The sequence below is a fragment of the Vulpes vulpes genome, chromosome 5, assembly GCF_048418805.1.
Source record: "Vulpes vulpes isolate BD-2025 chromosome 5, VulVul3, whole genome shotgun sequence".
NCBI classification, from domain to species: Eukaryota; Metazoa; Chordata; class Mammalia; order Carnivora; family Canidae; genus Vulpes; species Vulpes vulpes.
Genome location: NC_132784.1, coordinates 68,903,790 through 68,924,634, shown reverse-complemented (window position 1 = coordinate 68,924,634; position 20,845 = coordinate 68,903,790). Strand labels below are relative to the sequence as shown.

Here is a 20,845-nt window from a genome sequence, read left to right as displayed (position 1 = left end):
TCCCCTGGCTGCGCCCCTGCACCCCAGGATCATGGAGGGAGCTTGCAGATCAAGGATGCCGCCTCTGTGTGGCTCTCGTGGGGGGTACCCAGAGCAGGAGGGAAGAGGACACATGGGGTACAGAGTCCCCTCTCTGAGGTCGCCCTGGGGAAGTCCTGGCTCGGATACCTGAGACGTTATCAGCCCAGGACTCCAGCAGAGGTGCCCTGGTGCCTTCCCATCTGGAGAAGTCACGCGTCCTGAGCAAAACCGTCTGCTGCTGGCTACAGAGGGAACATCATTTTCCTTCGCTCTGTGGTTTAACACAGTCTGATGTGCTGGAACCTCCTGAGAGAGGCCCTCGGGCTGCCTGAACTAGCTGGTACCAGGTGCCAGGGCTGTCACCCTCCATAACTGCTTTTCAGGACAACTGTTCATCGAGCACCTTCTCCTGTGCAGGCCCTGTGCCAATTTTGGAATTGAGAGACCTTCATGCATCCGAGGCCTGGCGCATTAGGAGGTGTGGACCACAGGGGCGATGCCCTCCTTGTTGCCCTGCCCCGGGTTCCAGAGCAAAAGTCCCCTGCAGACCCTGTGGCCCCTCTTAGACAGGGCAGGCTACTTCTCCTTCAGGAGAAGGCACATGACTTCAGAAGAGTACACTCTTCCTTTCACTTTTCCTCTTGGATTGTTTCATCCACCCGTTTCCCCATGTCCTGGCCCCCGGCCACCCTGGCTGCTTTTCTACCCTCACCTGTCCCCCGGTGCATCTTCTGGGCTGCAGGCAGTCGATCCCCAAGACAGAGCTTGGGACCCCATTCCTGTTCCTGACTCTGAGTTGTCAACTCAAACCTCCCCATTGCCCAGCAGCATGTGCCAAACTTCCTAGAGCACAGACACCCAGGGCCACCTCCAAGGGACCCTGACCTGGGAGCCTGGGGTGGCATCTGTGGCCACCATTGTATGTCCTTCCCGCATTCTGAGGCTGGACATCTAAGTACCAGCCCCATCTCTGCTTCTCAGAACCCCTCACCTCCAGCGGGCTGGTTCGGAATGTGAGGATGCACCACGGCTAGTGTCCTGGGGCTGCTGTAGAGAGAGATGCCACTAGCTAGGCGGCACGAAACAAGCAAGATTTATCCTGCTACCATTCTGGAAGTCAGATGTGCAGCGGCAAGGTGTTGGCAGGGTTGGTCCATCATGGCCTCTCGCCGGTTCTGATGGTGGCCTGGGGTTGTTGGTGTGGCTCCTGTCCCTGCCGTGGCTGCACAGCCTGCTCTCTGCGTCCATTCTCAGATGCCCTTTGCTTTCTCTGATAAGGATGCACATCTTTGTATTTAGCGCCTACCCTAAATCCAGGATGCTCTCATCTTGGGATTCCTAAACTGATCCAGGGATTAGGATCCAGGCATGTATTTTTGGGTCCACGTCAACCACTACTGAGGACACTCACGTTGCCATAGGATGGTCTTCCTGAGGCTGTCATCTCTGCAAAGACAGGTGGTGTCTGCCTTCCCCACAGTGCCCGCACATAGTAGGCCCTCAGTAAATACCTGTTGGGTGAATGAGCACACGAACTGCGTGTGTTCCCACTCTAAGCTCCTCCTCTCCCCCTCTCTTGAAACAACAACCTGCTTTCCCCACACCTGGTCATGGTTGTCAAGGAGCAGAGCACATGTTATGGGCAGATGGGCCCCTGGATTGGACGTGTTTGCCTGAGTAGTGATGTCTTATCCCTCCCGAGCTTGCTCTGAGTCTGGGGGCACAGAGCTCATGGGGGCATGGGGAGAGGATGCGTGGGCAGCGGGTTGCACTGGGGCAGTGTTTTCGGCCTTTCCACCAGCTAGTTCTGGAGCCGTGTTAGAGTGAGGGTGTCTCAGGTGCTGTTGGTGAGGCTCCGTGGCCACGTGGCTCTCCAATTCCAGCTCCTGTGGCTCAGCTCCCTGACCCTCATCCTCTAGACCTGTGAGGGTGCTGTCACAATCTGTCCAGATCAAGGCCACTCTCCCATCTGCTCTGGACTCTTGGGTGGTAGGTGTCCAGTGTGATTTCTGGAGGGCTTCAACTTGTCCCCATGTGTCCTTTGTCTGTTCCTGTCCACCTCCAGAACCATGGCAAGGGTGCTGGAGGGGCTGGGATGGGGCTGTTTCTATTTTATGATCTGCATTAAATCTTGACTTACTGCTCTCCAACAACATTGGAGAAATGTGGGAGATGGGGACGTGTGTCCTGAACTCGAGGCTGGTGACCCTTGCCTCCCCGGCATCAGGACCAGCCCACAGAGTTTTGTTTTTTAGACACTTAGTGGGGCTGGGACACCCTTTTGGAGAACCAGCCTCATGGGTCAGGACTTCAGACAGAAGAACTGAGGATAAGACTCCCCTTTGTCTGCATTTCTGAATATAAATATGGTGGAAGGATCCCCAAAATTCCAGGCTGGGAGTGGGAGGACGTGGGGTCGATGTCAATGCTTCAGAGCGAGCAAACTGCAGCACAGAACATTTTCCTGACTTACCTAGTCGGCGATGCCTTTCTCAGAAGCTCCTTTAAACCATCAAATAGCAGGACCCCCCCTCACCCCCCGCCCCGACTCAGAGCGACAGGTCCTTTATTTTCCGGACACAGAAGCACACCACCAAGAAGTCAGGGCACTTAGGATGCTCCGATGTGGCTCTCGGGAAAGACAGGAATCATGTTGAAAAGCAGTAAGGTGATTAACGGGTATTCCGAGGTCTGCAGCATCAGGAGATGGATCCAGTGTGCCGTGTGGATGCAAGTCTATCCCTTTAAAAGGGAGATTACATCTTGTCGTGAAACATTCTGCTCACAACCGGCCGGCGTGCATGCTGCTACTGTGATGCTGTGGCTCTTTCTTTTTTTTCCTTTTTTTTTTTTTTTCCTGAACTCCCTTCCTCTTTAAAAAATTAAATGTGATTTCCATTTGGTGATTTTATCTGCCAACTCGGAGAAAACGATGGTTTAAAAGCCACCACCAGCACCGACGTTAATCCCCGCTTGCTGTCCTGCAGGGTTTAGCTGTGGCCGAGCCCACGAGCCCACGGGGTCTTCCAGGCTTTGCCATGGGGCATTTGCGATGGCTTCTGTAGGACGGAGGTCCACGTAGCAAGGCTGCCGGGGAGGCTGGGGAGCTTGTGTCCGAAACAGTCGTGCAATCATTAAGCATGTTGCAAGCTGATAAGCTTTGCACTGGGATAACCCATTTTTTCCAGTGTTTGTTATTTTTGTGTTTTGCCCGGCTTGGTGGGGAGATGCACTGTCAGATGCGCTGAATGGCATGGGTTGTTCTTCTTCAGCTGAACAAGGTTTGTTTTCATACATCTTGTCCTTCCGCAGCTATGGAGAGAGGAGCGAGGGGGTTTTGTGTTTCGAGATGAAGCACATTGAGCTGATGTGTGAGTCTGGGTGTCTGGGTAGCCGACTCAGGACGACGTGGTTACCGTTGCTAGGTTTCGAGACCGCGTGCCCGTATAATTGCGCGTCCGATATGTACAGATGATGGATAGGGGGTGGTGTTTTCAAACAGATTTCTGAATGTAATATTTGTGTGTGGGTGGGGGGCGGTGTGCGAGAGAGAGGAGGTAAGTAAGACCCATGCTGATCTTGAACGGCGATTCTTTTTTTTTTTTTTTTTCTTTTAAATAACCTGTTCGGTAGATCTCACCTGCTGTGAAATAAACCAGATCTGATTTGAAAGCAGCATTCCGTTTTCCTGGCATTTTGACTGTAAAAGGTGCCACTTACCATGAGACACGGGGGACCCTGTGTGTTTTCATGTGGGGCCAGAAGGTCCTGGGGAAACCCCCCCCCATTCCCAGCTTTTTCATCAGATCGGATCGGCTGGGGTCGGCAGTGCCGAGTCTCCCCTTTACAAGCCATTAAGGAGGTGCCTGGTCAAGGAAAGCCAGGCTGGTGCTTTCGCTAGAATATGGGGTGGCAATCACACAGCTGCTGTCTGGATCCCCAGAGCAAGCTGCAGGGGAGGGAGACATGATAAAGCCCCAGTGGACTGCAGCCAGAGCGGATGTGAGCAGCCCACTGCCGTCACCCGTCATGGTGACTCTGTTCCCGTGTCTCTGGCCTCCGCGGGGCTGCAGGCGCCGTGCAGTATGAGCGGGCTGTGCTCCGAGGTCCCCGCCTGCGCGAGCGGGACGCCCTCCCTGCGCGGGAGCTGTGGGCTGCGGCCGTCCTGCTCTGGGCTCATCCCCGTCCCTCTTTTCCTGCCTGCTGGTGGAGTGCTTGTGGCTGCGGTACCCCCTGCACCTCCGCCCCCGCCCCCACCTTCTGTGTACCTATCGCTGTAGAACTTTTATCCCCAGATCCAAACCCAGAGTGGACCTGCCGGGACATGAGCTAAGGTGACACTCTGTTTGGGACAGCCACAAGTTGCACATGTATTCTGTTGGGATAGGGTTTCTCGTGCGGCCGTCTTCTGGCACCGCTGTCCAGGGAGGTGGACGTGGGAATCCACCGAGGTCTCTGGCCATTCCAAATGCTGTGTTCTGTGCCCTCCCAGGGACACTAGTCTTTGTCCTGAGAGCTGCGGCAGGGGCACGAAGCCTTGACCTCCCGGGCCTGCATGTTTCCACATGTCCTGTCTTCCTTTGCCGTGTTCTGTCTTGGAGTTCACAGGCATCTGCTCCTCTGCAGGCTCTTGGCCCGCTCAGGCATGCTGTGGGCCTCTGAATGGTGCCCGAGGGAGGCTGGGGCTGGCGATGGGCCCACAGAGGCCCTGGCCCCGCTGTCCCGCATGCAGTGGACACATGTGGCTGCTGGAGAGTGGATCCTATGAGAGATGCCCAGCAAATCCTCCCACCTGCCCACATGTCTGCTCCTTCCATCCTCTGGGTGGAACTGTTCCCCAAACCTGAGCCTCTCCTGGTTATTTGCCTCCTGTTTTGGGGCAGCTTGAGCCTCTAGGGAAAAGCCCTACCCCACTGTGTCCCCAGCAGCACGGTGGAAGCCCCAGAGACTCACTGTCTGTCCCAGATCCTCAGCCACATAGGCACTGAAGAATCCCTTTCAGTGTGAGCATGTCCTTGTCCACTGACCTCCGACCACATCAGACCCCCAGCTCTTTTGATACAAAATAACTTGTAGCATCCTGTGAAATTTGTAGATCATGGGATCTAACACACGCCCACATCGTCTGTAAAGATCGGCATGACACCCCTCGTCATCCCATAAACGAGCGGGGTGGTGGGGAGAGCAGAATGGGTGATGCCATGGTCTGTGCTCCCGTGAGTGTGAGCAGGTATCCTGCCTGGAGGACACACTGCGTCCTGCTGGGTCCCGTCAAATCCGAGAGCCCCTCCGGCAGCTGCGGCACGAAGTGTGCTCCGCCATCAGCAGCCAGGTTTTCCGAAGTGGGGAAGCCTCCGGACTAAGTTCTGGAGAAAATGTGAAGCATGTTTTCTCCCGTTTGGGTGGTGGTTATGCTCCCACCACATCCAGCAGGTATGAAAGCCACACGGAAGTGTTTGTACATGGGAGTCCCTTGGAAGAGCTCACGCGCAAAGGTAAACAGGCCTTGCATCTGTGTGAACGTCTTGCGGACCTGACGAGCCCCAGTGGCCTCCTGTAGGAACTGGGGTGTGCCTGGCCGTAGGTGGGAGGCCCCTCCCTGGCTCCCCAGTACTCACTGGGCACGATACAAGGGCTCTGGCTCCGAGTTTTGCTTCTGATTGCTCGCCTCTGGCCTCGTGTGCCTCTGACTCCTGCCGGGGCCCTAGCCTGTGATGACGACCACCATGGTCCAGCTGTGCACCAAGACAGGTGTGGGCTCCCTTCTGCTCGCTGTGCCCACTGTCCTGCACCTGCCCTGCTTGTCCTCCCGGGGCCCCCAGTCCTCCGTTTGACCTTACCACACCACCCAGGCTCATGCCTCAGTCCACGTCCAGGCGGTTCTGGTTGCCCACTGTATCCTCCACCTGCAGCTGTGCCACTGGTATGTGTCCCAGAGGGAGGTGAAGTGTGTCCCGGGGTCCCTGGCCTTGTGGCTCTGTCCTGCCTCCTGCAGCCCTCCTCCTGCCCCCTTTCCTGCCCCCTTGGCCTCTTGGCTTGGATTCAGCTTTTTACCACACCATGTCATTCTCCTCCTGCCCAGACTGATGGAGGCCCTGGGGTCAGCAGGGACAGGACACTGTCCTAGCTGAGGAGCTGGACTTGCAGCCATTGGCTCCCTGCTGATGGAGAAGTTCTGTGGCTGTGAGACGGACGGGGTGAGGCAGAAGTCCAAGTTATGGGGATCCCAAATCCCAATGGACCAAGAGTCTGGATGGCTTCCTGGAAGAGGAGGCAACAGGCTATCTTGATCCAGACAACAAAAACAGCTAATGCGGTTCAGGGCCTGTTCGTGCCCACGTTGCACTAGTGCCTCTTATGGGCCCATGGTGCCAGCCCCACAGGAAGGTGGCACGGTCACTGTCCCCCATTTACAGATGAGGCGAATGAGGTTTCCAGAGCTCTGGCGCATGTTACACGTCGGGTCAGAGGGCAGTAACAGGGCTGGGGTTTGGACCCAGGCCCCTGGCTTCAGAGCCACCCTTGCTGTGTGTGATGCCGTCCTTAACCCTGTGCACCGCCAGCCGCCCGAGTTCTAGGTCCTCACGAGGCCTCCAACAGCCTGTCCCCCCCAGGTTCCCATCCCTGTTGGAGCGGTCAGAGTGGGCTTCCCCCACATGTTTGCACTTCTGCCTCGTGGGGGTCAGACAGGTAGCTCCCCTCCCGTGCTCCCCAGAACTGGGCCATCGGCCCCCAGCCCAGAGGAGGCCCTCCCATGGATGAGCCACCGCCGCCATGTACGAGGCCCTGGGGGATGTCTGTCCGCAGTCCACCCCAGCGCCCTCGGCTGACTTCATCAGCAGGTTCCGGGGTCTGCCCACCTGCCCAAACCCACGTCCGCACTGAGGACCCCAGTCGCCCCAGCCCCGTTCTGCGTCCCGTTGATGCTCCATCTCCAGCTCCCATCTGAGTCCGCAGCAGTGGCACCAGGACCCTCTGAAGAGGGCAGCCCTGGGCTGCGGCCACAGTGGTCTTTATCTCGGAGCTGTTTCATCCAGGAAAACCAGCGTCCCTATGCTCTGAGAGGAGAGCAATCCGCTGCTTGTAGGATGTGAATAGGAAGGCTCCCCTAGCTCCCCTGCACAGGCCTGTCCCCTGGGCTTCCCACCTGCTCATGGAAGCCGCCCCTTCTTCCCTGTGCACTGGAGCTCGCCTTTCCTCCCCCTCCTCGCCCTCCTGCATGCCCCTGACATGTCTCTGAACTCCGGTCCTTGGTATGTCCCTCTGGGGGTGAGGGGTTTGGTGTGAGGTTTTAAATTTCTACTTCACCGTGAGGAATTTGGTGCATTTTTTACAAAGGACCCAGTAGAGCTGAAGGTCTAGAGTTCTGGAACTCTCCTCGCCTTCCACCTCCCCGCTCTGGACAGAGAGCCTGGTGGGGCCTCCTCAGGAGAGGACAGTCCACTCCGTGGACGTTAGCTGCTGTCTGTAAGATGTGCCCCCAGCCCCAGTCTTCTCCGTGAAAGCAATAGACTCTGAAGGTGTTTTCAGGAGTCGTCGTTTTCTAGAGGTGATGGACTCAACGTGATAGAGTCCAGCATTGCCTCCCAGATCCCCCGGAAACCCAGGCTGCCCCTGTGGATCCTGCACCTGCCTGAGTGAGAGCAGTGCTGGGAAGCATGCTGCTGAGCCAGGTGCCTGTCATCGAGTCCCCATGCTGGGTGGGCAGGAAGTCAATGCACCAGAGGGCCAGGCAGGGGCTTTTCCTAGGTGGCTCCTCCCACCTCGTGGGGGCAAAGAACCAAACCCAGAGCAGAATGGCCCCTGTTCACCCAGGTGTGTGCCTCTGGGCCACTCTGAGACCATGTCCATGTCGGGTGACCAGTGTGGAGCCCACAGAAGCCCCTGGTTCTCTGGGGCCCCACTTACCAGTCCAGCCAGCCTTCTCTTTTTCCAGCCCCTTCCGTGCGGGCCAGACAGCCGCGGTCCCACCTGCTCACCTATCTGTGTTTAAGCTGCCCCCTTCCCAGAGCAGCTTTGCCCATCTCCCCACCTTTCCTTAGAGACCCTTGCAGTTCGTCCACTGGTTCCCCCCACCCCCACCCCCATGGTACCTGCAGTTGTCCCCGGGCCCTGACACCCATTTGCTGGACGCACCTTTTGTCAATCAGAGTAGTGGCTCATTTCACAGAAATGGGGGTGCAGATTTTATCCTGTGGGCTGGATGGGGAGCTCCAGATACCAGGTTCTGGGGTCCCCCGTCCTTGGCACCTGGCGCACTCAGCTCTGGGGCCTTAAATTTTGTTGGAGGGCTGTGTGGTGAATACTTACTAATGAGGAATAGAGCAGATGGACTGCCCCGCAGTGAAACTCCGGTGGGCGGCAGCATCCCAAACATCTGGCTACTCTCGGATGCCAGAAGGGTCCTTTACATTACAGCAATGGTGCTGGAATGCCTTTGGGCTCAGCTATGACCCTGCCACCTATGACCTTCCGCAGCAGTGTCTCTGACCCACCAGGCTTGGTACCGTCGAAGGACCCCACACAGGGCCTGGATTTGGCCAGCGTCATGACGCCAGGAGGGCGGTCCCTCCCCTGGACCCTGGAGTCCTGTTCAGGACCCCATTTGCTCAGGGAGCCTGAGAAAGTCACTCACCCCAGAATTTCTGGTCTTTGTTGCATAGAGCCACAGTAGCAGTGTCCAGGAATAGTGGTAGAAATCTTAATTTTCGTTAACTTGCAAAGGCAGCCGGCTCGTAGAACCTCGAAAAACAAAAACAAAAGCAAAAACAAAACATTTCACCAAGTGCCAGAAGGACCCTGCGTTCCAATATCCTATGTGATCTTGGGCCAGCCCAGCGTCTGTCCGGGTCCCAGCAGCCCTACAGACGTGAGCCGCTGCTGAATTTGGGATTCTTTTTTGATTGGGGCTGAGCCTAGAGGGAAGCCAGCACCCCCTCCCCCACCTGAAGTTCTTCACGGGGTTTGAGTGTCTGAGCCTCATAACCAGAGCTGAGGACTTGGAAGACTCTGTGGGGTGGAATTCAGTTGAATGCAGAAAAGGTTTCTATTCTGGTTTCCAATACGCATACGTGGAGAGACTTTCGGAGGGTTTTCGTCAGAGGAAGGAGAATTCGTACATGTGTGCACACAAGTGCTGCCGATTTTAGCCAAGCCAGAAGGGACACATCGGGGAGCTAATGAAGCAGCAGCGGGTGGCAGAAATGAGGCAGAAGAAGAGGAAGCCATCTCATCTGGGCTCACGGGGTGATGAGTGTAGGTCCTCCCCAGCCGGGTCCAGGCACAAAACGTAGATTCCGATGTACGTATGCTCCTGTCCTTGAGGCCATCGGCTGGGACCCGTGAGGCCACTGAGGATGGGGCATCTCCAAGGGAACCACAGGGAAGAGCCCCAGGCCTTTGGGGGGATCCATTGGGATCCTCCGAGGCAGAGCTGGAAAGACAAAACAGGGCAAACCACGTGAGCCGGAGGTGCAGAACCACGCCCGAGCCTGGCAAGCAGCGGAACCCTCCCCTTTGCGGTGGGGCCTTGCTTCAGTTCTGGCCATCCTGCAGGTGGCGGGAGGGAACCGAAGGGCGGGTGACACACGCTGGCGGACACGGTAGGCGGTTACTATAGAAATTCAGCTCGGGAGTCTCAGCAGCTGAGCCAAGGTCACATACTGCTCGCCGGTGTGAGGTCGGGGTTCAGGCACAGGTGTCCTGCCTCTGCCTCTCCTTGTCCATCCAGCTCATGGAGGACTGATTTGATGGGGATGTGCTCCAGGAGGGGAAACAGTGTAAAGATACCACGTTTTGCTCCTTTTGTCATGAATTATCAGTATTCCTTTTGGGGTGCGTGACAGAAATTAAAATATTGCTGAGGAAGAGAGAAGACAAGATTGTGTGGCTGGGGGCAGGCACGCAGCATTTGCTGGTTTCTCCTGGGGGCCAGGCTTGTGCCAACTGCTAGAACCTCATGGGGTTCTGAGCCGTTCACCCGGCTGGATGGCTTGCAGGTGGACGACCCTCCTTCTTGCCCCTGGAGCTGGCACAGAGGGGGCTGAGTCCTTCTGGGATCCTGCAAGGCCTGGGTGGCGAGGGCCTTGGTCAGCGTCTAGGTGTCTCAGGCCAAGAGGCAGTCAGGGCGTTGGGGTGGCCTCCAGGATGGGATGGCCCGCCTCTACACACAGCCTTTGTTGGATTGTCTCAGAATGTCATTGCTGCCACCCAGATGTGGGGATGGCTGCGTCCCGGGTGCGAACTGCCCAGCAGAGCTTGCTGTAGGCTGAGCGAGACATACAGGTGTATATATGTTCCTCGTTGTGCCAAAAGCAAGCTTTGTATGGAAGCCTCGCCTCCCGCCCCCTCCCTAGGCCACGCCGTCTCTCTAGTGGCTGGCCGGCCCCTGACACTGAGCAGGCTGGCTCAGGCCGCTTGTCCTGGGAACAAACCCAAGTCTGTCTCCTCCTTGGTGTCACCGCGGAGCATCCTAATCCTGTGAGATACTGATGAACAACAGCGAAGTTGCTCATGAACCGGCAGAGGGTGGGGGCAATTGAGAGCATCTCTGCTTTGGGCTTTCTCCTTTACAGAAAGCGAGGAGGTTGGTTCAGGTGGCAGCTGGAGGCACTGCCCTCCGTCAGGTTCTTGGCAGTGACTCCGGAGAAGAGAAGTGCCCGGGGCGGATGTGCCTGGCGTCTCTCTGGAAGAGCCCCAGATGCTGGCGGCGTCTTCCACCTGCCCCGAGCCACTGGCCGAGGGGCTGGAGACCCTGTCCGCTTCTGGCCCGAACCCTGCATGTCCCTTTCCGTGTTTTGCTCCCGTTAGAAGTGTCTCCGGCCATCGCGTCCTCTTGCCTCTGAGCAGAGACCGTCCCCGGGAGCTTTGTGTCAGCTGTTGGAACACGTTTCTCCTTCTGGTGCTCACCACTTTTGTCAGGGAATGTTAACATTTTCCAGGCAAATTTTATCAAATTCGTTTAAAAGTAAAGCTCGTGGCTTAGTGTCTCAGAATAGTGGTGGAGTTGTGGGATGCCGCGGTTGTCATGGCAATGGTTCTTTGTTTGGGGGAGACACAGGCATTATCCTGTAAAGGAGGTTGGTCCGCACTGCAGGTTTCACCTTCCTTGGAGGCTCCGCATTCTGGAAGGCGGGTGTACCCCATGGACTGCAGGGCGGTCTCCATGTCTCCCCTTTCTGTAGATGCCTGTGACCACCTTCAACCTTTCTAATGCCTTGGACTGAATGGGGTCATGGAAGTAGGCATATAGAGAGGGGATAAGCAGTAGAAACGTGCCCATCCTGGCCTTAGGAATGGGGTTCTTCAGGGTGTCTTCTACTGCTCCCTTCTTTTGGGTAAACTGTGAGATCCCAAGCACTTTGCCAGGTTCATGCATAGCCTCAGATTTCAGCACCAAGCAAGGGACTGTGACTATTAGGATAGCAAGTGGTGAGAGTTGCTACCCATCAACCTTTAATTGGCCAAGCTGGGAATGGAAGAAGTGATCCACAGGTGTCAGGGCTCTGAGGAGACACAGCACAAAGTTGGTGTGGATGTGGCCCGGGGACAGGTCATCATTCCAGGTGGCTTGTGGCCCCGTGCACCATGGTCTGTGGAGGGCACCCATGTGTGCAGGTGTGTCTCCTCTCTCCGTGGAGCCACTTGGCACACCAGTGGCCTGCATGCCCTTCCAAGAAGGACTGTGGTCCCCTCTCCTCCCCCATATGGGCCCCCACCTCACAGCCTCTCCCCTATGTCTCTCCTCAGCACCCACAGGTTTGTTCTTCCCTCTGTATATCCCGTCCCTGCCACAAACTGTCACCACTCCCCTGGTCCCCTCCTCTCCCCACATGCATGCCGAGCACATCAGCCAACCTGACGGCCAGCAGACAGATGCAGGATCCATACCCTTTATTCGAAAAAGGATTTCGAAAGTGAAAGCTTTTTCATAATTCATTGGCAGTCGGATGTGACCTGAACCGATTTGAATCTATTTATAGTCTCTATTTATCTACTTAGTAGGATCATGCGTGCATCCACAGCAGGAATGCTCCTGACACTAGTTACAGGGCCCTGCCCGGGCCCACCAGCCGTGGGACATCACATACAGCCCCTGCCCCATGTTCCGGGTCAAAGCCGCACAACTCCAAAATACCAAAACAGCCCCGGCCCCTTGACTTTCCCAGGTGGTGCTGTGAATCTGCATTTGTTGAATGAACAAAAGGGTTCTTGGGGATCCCTGGATGGCTCAGCAGTTAAGCGCCTGCCTTCGGCCCAGGGCGTGGTCCTGGAGTCCCGGGATCGAGTCCCACATCGGGCTCCCTGCGTGGAGCCTGCTTCTTCCTCTGCCTGTGTCTCTGCCTCTCTCTCTCTCTCTCTCTCTGTGTCTCTCATGAATGAATAAATAAAATCTTTAAAAAGAAAAAAGGGCTCTTAATCTAAAAATAACCCCGTGTCTACCTTTTAAGTGTTTTGAAGGCTCCTTTCAAGATGGTGTTTCCATGTAGGATGGGGTCTATCTTCACTTTAAATATTAATGGAAATCTTATATAGAATCACAGGTGCCTTCAGAGAATCTCCCAGTCAAGTTCAGGTGAGGACTTTGCCTCTCCGACTGTGCATCCTAAACCCCCCCCAGCCCTCTCCTGCCCCCCACGCTCCCCAGTTCCTACTAAGGCCTGCAGGACCCCAAGAGTGGTGAGAGTGTCTGGAGTTTGCCATCTTTGGGGTTTCTTCTCTTCCTATTGGGCACACTGTTATATTTACTCTTAGATCCCTCTGTCCTGTCTTTTCATGCCGGAGCTTATTCAGCAAATGTTTTGGGCGCTCTGTGGGGTGAGGCTGGGGGCACAAGGGTGAGGCTGCTGGGACTCATGGCCTCCACTAGAGAGAGATGTGGACTTAGTGTGAGGAGGGCGCCCTGGGACAGGCTGAGGGCAGGGCAGGCAGGACGCCCACGTACCACGAGGCACCCTGTGGCTGGGCTGGGCACCCAGGTGGCAGGCCCACTGCAGCCCTTCCTAGTGCCAGGGTGGTCTGGAAGTGTTGATCATCTCTGCGGTGAGCCCCCTGAAGTCTGCAGCCCTGGAGGGTGAATAATTGCAGGCTGATGCATCCCCTGCCCCTGACCTGCAGGCACAGGTCCCTGTGGATTGCTGCTGGTCTGGAGGATGGTCTAGGTTGTGGGGTTCTGCAGTGTGTTGGTAGCTTGGGCTGCCATCCCACACCCGAGGGGCTGGGGGGTGGGCAGAGACTGAAACCACAGACATTTATTCTTTCTCCTGGTCCTGGAGGCTGAAGCCTGAGGTCCAGCTGCGGCAGGCGGGGTCCCCCCTGGGGCCTCTCTGCCGGTGTGTGTGGACGGCTATGCTCTCCCTGGGTCCTCACAGGGTCTTCCCTCTGTATGTGTCTTTGTCCTGATCCCCTCTTCCTTTAAGGACCCAGCTCACACTGGCTCAGGGCCTCCCCAGTGACCTCATGTTACCTTAACCACCGGTTTAAAGGCCTCATCTCCAAATACAGTCACATTTGTAGCTTCTGGGGATTCAGGCTTAAACAGATCCATTACAGGGGGACACAGCTCAGCCAATAATACTTGATGCCCACCTGGACTCAGCCTCTGCCCTTGGGAGCCCCCTGCCCGTGGTCCCTGGATACTGGCATCCCGGGTAAGAGTCGGGCAGCTCTGTGGAAGGGGCCTGCTAAGGATAAGACTTTCTGCCCTGGAGTCCCCATCCTGATGTGACAACCTAGACCTGGCACAGGTGGTTGCTGTGAGGTTGTTCCTGTCCTCTGATGCGTTGATTGTACACACAGCTGGGAGTGCGCATAGCACAGCTCTACACACAGGCTGCGTGCACGGACCCTGGAGCCCATTCTCTCGGTTTGCATCTTGACCCTGCCATTTACGGGCTGTGTGACCTTAGACAAGTTGTTTAACCTCTCTGTGTTGTAGCTGCCTTTTCTGTATCACAGGGATAAATAACAATCAGTTGATTGGTTGCAGACAGGCGAGGATTTCCTGCCTGGCTTGAGGTAGTGGTGCTGGAAAGACTCATCATTGTTACAGTTTTACTCCCACTTTACAGATGGAGAAACCGAGTCTTGGGATTTTTTTCCCATAACTTGGCTGAATTATTGTAGACGGTACAGGGCGGTGACTGACTGTACAACTTCTGGTCATGTGTGTGCATCGGCCTGACCCTGAGCAGGTGGGGTCCTTGCGTGAGGCACCCCCTCATCTGGAAGCCCTTGACCGTGTACACTGCTGAGACTGAGAAACCAGAGTATTTGCCAGGCAAGGAGAGCTCTCCCTACCCTGCTTTCTGTGTGACTTCTCAGTGAGGCTGCCGGATGCCCAGGATGGAGAGGGCATGTGTGGTGGCCCCCATGAGCAGCAAGGGTGGCCCACGTGAGCTAATTCCACCCCACTGACCACCCAGCAGTGACACCGACCGGTTCCAGGGGAGGCAGTGGTCGCTGTGGAACTCAGTGGTGACATGTCCGCTGGTGGTACGGGAAACCAGGTGGGGTGGCAGGACGGGGTCCAGCCATTGCAGGAGGGGCAGGCGCTGCCCCAAAGCCCACCAGCTGTGTCCCTGAGGTGCCCAGTGCTCGATACTCAGTGCCCTTCCCAGGAAATGTCACAGAGGTGTCGGCAATGAAGTCCGAGTGGGAGAAAAGGTCACAGAACAGTGACCTTGCGGCTGAGCAGATGTCAGGTGTGGGTGTCCGGTGGGCTCTGAGCTCGGTGGCAGTGACTGCAGATCTCCAGGCTCTGTTCTCCGGAGGCCACGTGGCTGTGTTTGCCCCTCACTCCTGGGTCAGTGGCCTCCGGAGGCGTTTATGGCCCATGGGCCAGGAATGAGCCCTGGGTGGCTGTGTGTCCTGTTCCGACCTCAGCGGCCTGCCCGCGCCCCTCCAGCAGGTGCCCTCTGGTCCCTCCGTTGCTGGAAACTTGGCCCGGCCCCTGGACCTGCTGTCGGCCTGCACGCCCACGTGGAAGTGGGGCTCCGTTCTCCCTTCGTAAGGGGTCCTCGTGTGAGAGCGTGTGCTGAGTGTGCCCGGGGGTGGGGCTGATACTTTGCCAGCTAGACACAGAAAAACGTAAGCGCAGACAGACCTTTAGCGATGGCCCGAATCTCCTGCTGGTTTGCTGGCTTGTTTCTGGTTCCTTTCATGAAGGGATAAAGAAAGTCATTCCTGCTGAGCTACTACTTAGGAGTTTCTGCTCCCCGCGCGCCCGCTGGGCTCCCCAGATCCGTGGTGCGGCGGCTAGCCAGGGGTGCGTGCGCTGGGCAACACGGCCAGTTGTCATCTTGACTTCCTGGGAAATCAGCCGGAAACACTTCAGAACTCTTTGTGGCCAAATGCTCCCTCCTAAATGACTCCTGGTCTCATCTGCTCTCTCGTCCCGTTTCCTGTCTTGGTTTGGCCTCGGCTCTGGTGGCTCTGGCACAGCCTTGGCCTTCAAGGCTAATTACCCAGTTCCCCAGAGGTGGATTGGGGCTCCTGCCTTCCCTTCTCTATGTCTCCACTCCTCTAAAGCCATCTCTCCCCATTTGGTGCCAAAATGAAGCAACGGGATGTGTTCTCCGAGTTGTCGTCTGCTCCGGCTCTCCAGTTGGCAGGAAGCAACCGACTGTGCCATCTGACGTTGGTGCCAGTGTTTTACCCGGAGGGTGTAGACCTGAGAGCTTCGTGTGCCCAGACCAATCCCTCGTGTTGGGGGTGGGAGGCTCATCCAGGAAATGGAGCCCACCCCGGGCCTTTCAGACAGGGCAGGGGATTCATCTCAGACGTGCTGATGGCTGCAGGGGCTCAAGGACAGTAGAGGACCACCCCCTCCAACCCTGTGTCCCGCATCCCACATCACTGTAGCTGCAGGGACAGAGCCGGGGTGAAGCCCATGCTGAGATGGGGACCACAGAAACTCGGGGCAGGGTCGCACCTGACCCAGGGCAGGCATTCAGGTTCTGGGAATGAGTGAGCAAAGGAATGAACAGTCGGGCTCACCAGAGACTGTGATAGGGCTCAGTGTGGGAAGATCGCTTCTTGTCCTGCTGTGTCAGGGCCATGCCAGCCATCTCCAGGGGCCTCCAGGGCAAACCCAAAGACGCGTGCTTCTGTCTTTGGAGCCTGCCTCCTGCCCACCCAGGGGTCCCCACCTGTGGCCAAGGCAAGCGGAGCCGTGGGGGAACAGCAAGCCCCCCCAAGTTGCAGGTGGCCAGTGAGGCGCAGGCCTGGGCACACCGGGCCATTTGGGAGCGCCCCGTATTCCGCAGACACATGAGGCTGAGTAGAAGCCACAGGGTTTCCTGCTCCAGCAGCTTCCGGGTGTGCTTTCTGCTTGGACAGCTCCACGTGTGGGTGGAATGTCCTTTTTTTAAGTGGTATTTTAATTTTCTTACTGGTTCCTTTTTTTGGCATAGTAAAATGGCAGGTTAATTGGAATGAATTTATTACACTTATTGTATTTACATGAATTAATCTTTTCTGTTAAGTGTGCTTGAATTATTTCAAAAGAAAATTTATTTTCATTGAATTATAAAATAACAAGCAGAAAGTTTGCAGATGAGTGAACTGAGATGTTATCACATTATCATAGAGAATGTATGGACAGGGAAAGCAGGTTGGGGTAGAAATGTCAGACTTTAGGAAAACGTAGGGATTGCACTGAAGGCCTCATCTTTGCTGGGTGGCCAGGTGCTACGTCTCTCTAAATGTTGAAAATCCAAACTCTGCAAGGTTGTTGGGGTGAGGAAGCCACTTCTCATCATGCTGGGCTCTATGCAGGTGTCCTGCTGACAGCTTTTGTGCTTTCTCAGGGAGGACTGCCCGAGCTCATTTACCCACTGCCCAAGCCCACTTACCCGCTGCTCGAGTTCACCTACCAGCTGCCCGAATTCAGTTACCTGCTCCCCAAGCCCACTTACCCACTGCCGAAGCCCATTTACCCACTGCCCGAATTTATTTACCCGGCGCCCAAGTTCACTTACCCGCAACTGAGCCCACCTACCTGCTGCCTGTGTTCATTACTCCCTGCCCGAATTCACTTACCAGCTGCCTGAGTTCACTTACGTGCTGCCGAGCCCACTTAGCTGCTGCCCGAGCTCACATTACCTGCTGCTTGAGTTCCCTTACCTGCTGAGTTCATTACTCCCTGCCCGAGTTCACTTACCCGCTACCTATGTTCACTTACCCACTGCCCAAGTTCACTTACCCGCCGCCTGTGTTCATTTACCTGCTGCCTGAGTCTACTTAACTGTGCCTGAGTTCATCACTCACTGCCTGAGTTCACGTACTTGCAGATAAATTAGTCATGCAGGCCTGTGGTCCTTTCTCTGTGTCCCTTCAGAATAGGGACATTCTATGTTCACACGCGGTAGACTCTTTGTCAGGCTAAATTTAGCTCTCCAGTTCTGCACCATCGTTCCCGTATCATTGTTTCTCCGTGTGCCCGTGAGCCAGACCTGGGGTTAGAAATTCCATCTGTTGGGGTGCCCTTGGTGGGGCTGTGGTCTGACTCCCCCAGCCCTCCCCAGCCTCTCAGGGACCTCTCAAATGCCCTCCAGGGGCCTCAAAGGAAGGTTGTCTTAACGGCTGCCATGACAAAGTACCACGGACGAGGTGGCTCATAAATAACAGAAATGTACTTCTCTAGCTCTGGAGGCTGGGGGTCCGGGCTCAGAGTGTGGGCATGGTCCAGCCAGCTTCCTGACGTGCCCAGAGCCCACTTCTAGTGCCTCTCGTGGCGGGAGGGAAGTGAGCTGGCTAGCCGGCCTCTTTATAAGGGTGCTATGCCCATTCATTAGGGCTCTACCCTCCCAACCTAATCGCGTCCAGAAACCCCACCTCTGAATACCGTCATAATGGGGTTGGGGCTTCAAGCTAAGAACTCAGGGGGGCACACTCAGTTCATTGCAGGGACTAAGGCCCTCTCCTAAGCATCTGGCTTTATGCTGAGAATTCTCCAGGTCACTGGGCTACCTTGCCCAGGACACTTGTCTCGTCGGGGCCTCAGCTGGCCCATCTGACATGAGGGACCAGGGCCTGAGCCACCATCACTTCAACTGTGGACATTGCTGAGCACACAGCGGCTGTCCATGGAGCTCTGCAGACATGCCTGGGCACAAGAAAATCTGAAGCCGGGTTTTTTTAAACCTTCTTTTTTGCTTTTTTTGGTTTTTGCCCCAACGCGCCTATCTTCCTCATCTTCCTCCCCATTTTCTTTGTCCACACCCCACACCCCCAGTTCCATTGTGCAAATGGCAGGAGTCCCAGCAGGGTTGCCACAGCAACAGAGCTGGGTTTTGCTCTCCCCACGGGGTGGGCCATTTGGAAGCACCTGTTCCCTCAGCCATCTCTGTGATGCAAGCTCGAGGACAGTGTGATGTCTGGGCATAATCTTACCCTTGCCAAGGTGTCAGGATGGGGCGCTGAGGTTGAGGGGAGGCAGCTGCACCTCTTCGCTGTGGTTCCTTATGTTGGTTGTTAGCGCTGCCCTAGCAAAGTGCCGCAGACCGAGGTCTTTAAACAGCAGAAACTGAGTGTCCATCAGTCTTGAAAGCTAGAAGTCCATGATGCAGGTGTTGGCAGCATGGGTCCTTCTGAGGCTGGTGGGGAAGGGCCTCTTCCAGGCTGGTCCTTGGCTTACAACGGCTGTCCTCATGTTCACATGACATTCTGTCTGTATATCTGTCCACGTCCAGGTCTCCTTTCTTTGCAAGGGCACCAGCCATGCTGGTCTAAGGCCCACCTTTGTGACTGCATTTTAACTTGACAGCCTCCCTGCGGGACCCTATTTACAGATAAGGTCACATCCTGAGGTGCTGGGGGTTAGGACTCCAACATTTAAATTTGGGGCAGCACAGTTTGATCCACAGAACTCCTGATGGTTAGTACTGAGAAGCTAAAATGGGGTGTTTGGTGCCTTTTCCCTGTGTCTCCTGCCTGAAGTGCCAGAGACGGAACAGGCTGCTGTCTGGAGGCCACCACGTGTTTACACCAGCTTCAGTCAAACTCAAGACTTGTTGGGATCCTGAAAAGGAAGCCGTGGTCCTAGGAGCAAGTGGCTGAGCCTCAGAGAAAAGGAAACCCCCCAAGAGTACGTGCTTTTATAGCTCGTATGTTGGTGGGGGTGCGAGTTCACTGGTAGCTGAGGGGACCAGGTAGAGGATGCTCATGGCTGGTGCAGGACCTCCTGGCCCTTGATTGGTCAGGCTGAGGCCACACTGTGTGTGGGGCACCTGGGTGAATGGCATCAGCGGAGTCAGGGCCTGGGCCAGCTGAGACAGTGACCAGGAAGGGCATCGCTGACCACAGGCCATCCCCTCCTGACCCAAGGCCTCATCACCTACTGCATGTCCCCAAAAGATCTTTTTGCTTTTGGGTAAAAAGTGTTGCCTTTCACATCTACCTTGTGTGCTCTTGTCAGATTTATCACTGGGGTGTGATAGCATTCAAGGTTCTGAGATTTCCTCGGGCTGAAAAAGCCCCACTCGAGTGCCTCTGTCCATCGTACATGTGTCCCTGACCTCTGTGAGTCCTGCGGAGCAGCCTCTGCTCACCCGTCATGATCACAAGCTGGTGGCTCGTCTCCTGCTGCATCTGGGGTCCTGTAGGTGGGGTCTTAGCAGAGTCGGTTCCATGTTCCTGTTTCTCACCTGACCACCACACCTGGGACTGGCTGCTGGCCCTATTACTCTTGGACTGTGAGGCTGTGTATGCTCACCTCCACATTCTTACCTCTAATTCATTAGACCCTAGCCTCTGCATCCAGCTGCCTAGCCGCCACTCCCAGGGTGTCCCACAGGCCCCTTCTTATGCTGTGTGTCTAATACCAGAGCCCCCAACTTCCCAAGCACCGGATTTCTATCCTTTTCCATGATCTACCCAGGGTCCCAACCAGAAACACCAAGTGTCAGCTGCAATTGTTCCTATTCTCTTACCCCATTTCCAAGCCATCAGCCAGTCATGTCCAATCTCTAGTTTCCAAAATCCAACTGATACATCTACCCCACTTCTCTCCATTTCCACTGTCTCCACTCAGGCTCACATTCCATCACCGTGTTCATGGACAAGTGCAGTAGTCTCCCAGTGGGCGTCTTTGCTTCTGCTTCTTCCATCTACAATTCTGTTTCTACCCCAGCAGCTAGATGAAAGCAGGTCTTTCAAAAGACCCCAAATATCAATTCTATTGCCCCTACTACCTATCCTATTTATGCCTGGAACATATCCTGGCCCCACAGTGGGGTTAGCATCGAGGCCAGACTCCTGGCCTGTGAGACCCTGCATGACAGGCTCCACCCAGTGCCCCACTTCATCTCCTGCTCTCCCCAAGCTCCTCTCTGAATTTCAGCTCTACCCATATCCCTTCATCCAAACTGGACTCTGGCCAGTTCTTTGTGGCCACGGCTGCCTGTTGATCATGATTCTCCTCCAGATTAGATCATTCATGTAATGATCTATTACACGTGCTTATTTTATTATCTGATTCTAAGATAAGGATGGGGACCACATCTGGCTTGTTCCCTGCCAGGAATCCCATGCCCAGCACACAGTAAGCCCTCAGCTGACTGCACCTGTGTTGCCACTCACAGACCTTTTTGCTTTGGGTCTCCACCTACTGGGTCACCATGGGGTGCGGCCCCGATGGTGGCTGCTGCCTTAGCACCCAGCTGTAGGCATCCACGACTGACACCCCTGCCCCCGAGCTCTGGAGCTGAGCTGACAATATAGAAACAGCGCCTCAGTATAGATGCTCCCAGAACAGGCATCTGCCCAGGCTCCTTATACACCGGTTGTCATCTCAAAAGCCTGCTTTCCATCCAATAAGACCATT

General features: G+C 55.7%; 1 protein-coding gene across 7 annotated transcripts in view; it reads left to right on the top strand.

Annotated features, from left to right (window-relative positions):
- SHANK2 (SH3 and multiple ankyrin repeat domains 2) overlaps positions 1-20,845 on the top strand; it is a 510,304-nt gene that overhangs the window by 181,839 nt on the left and 307,620 nt on the right. The gene's annotated exons all lie outside the window — the stretch shown is intronic.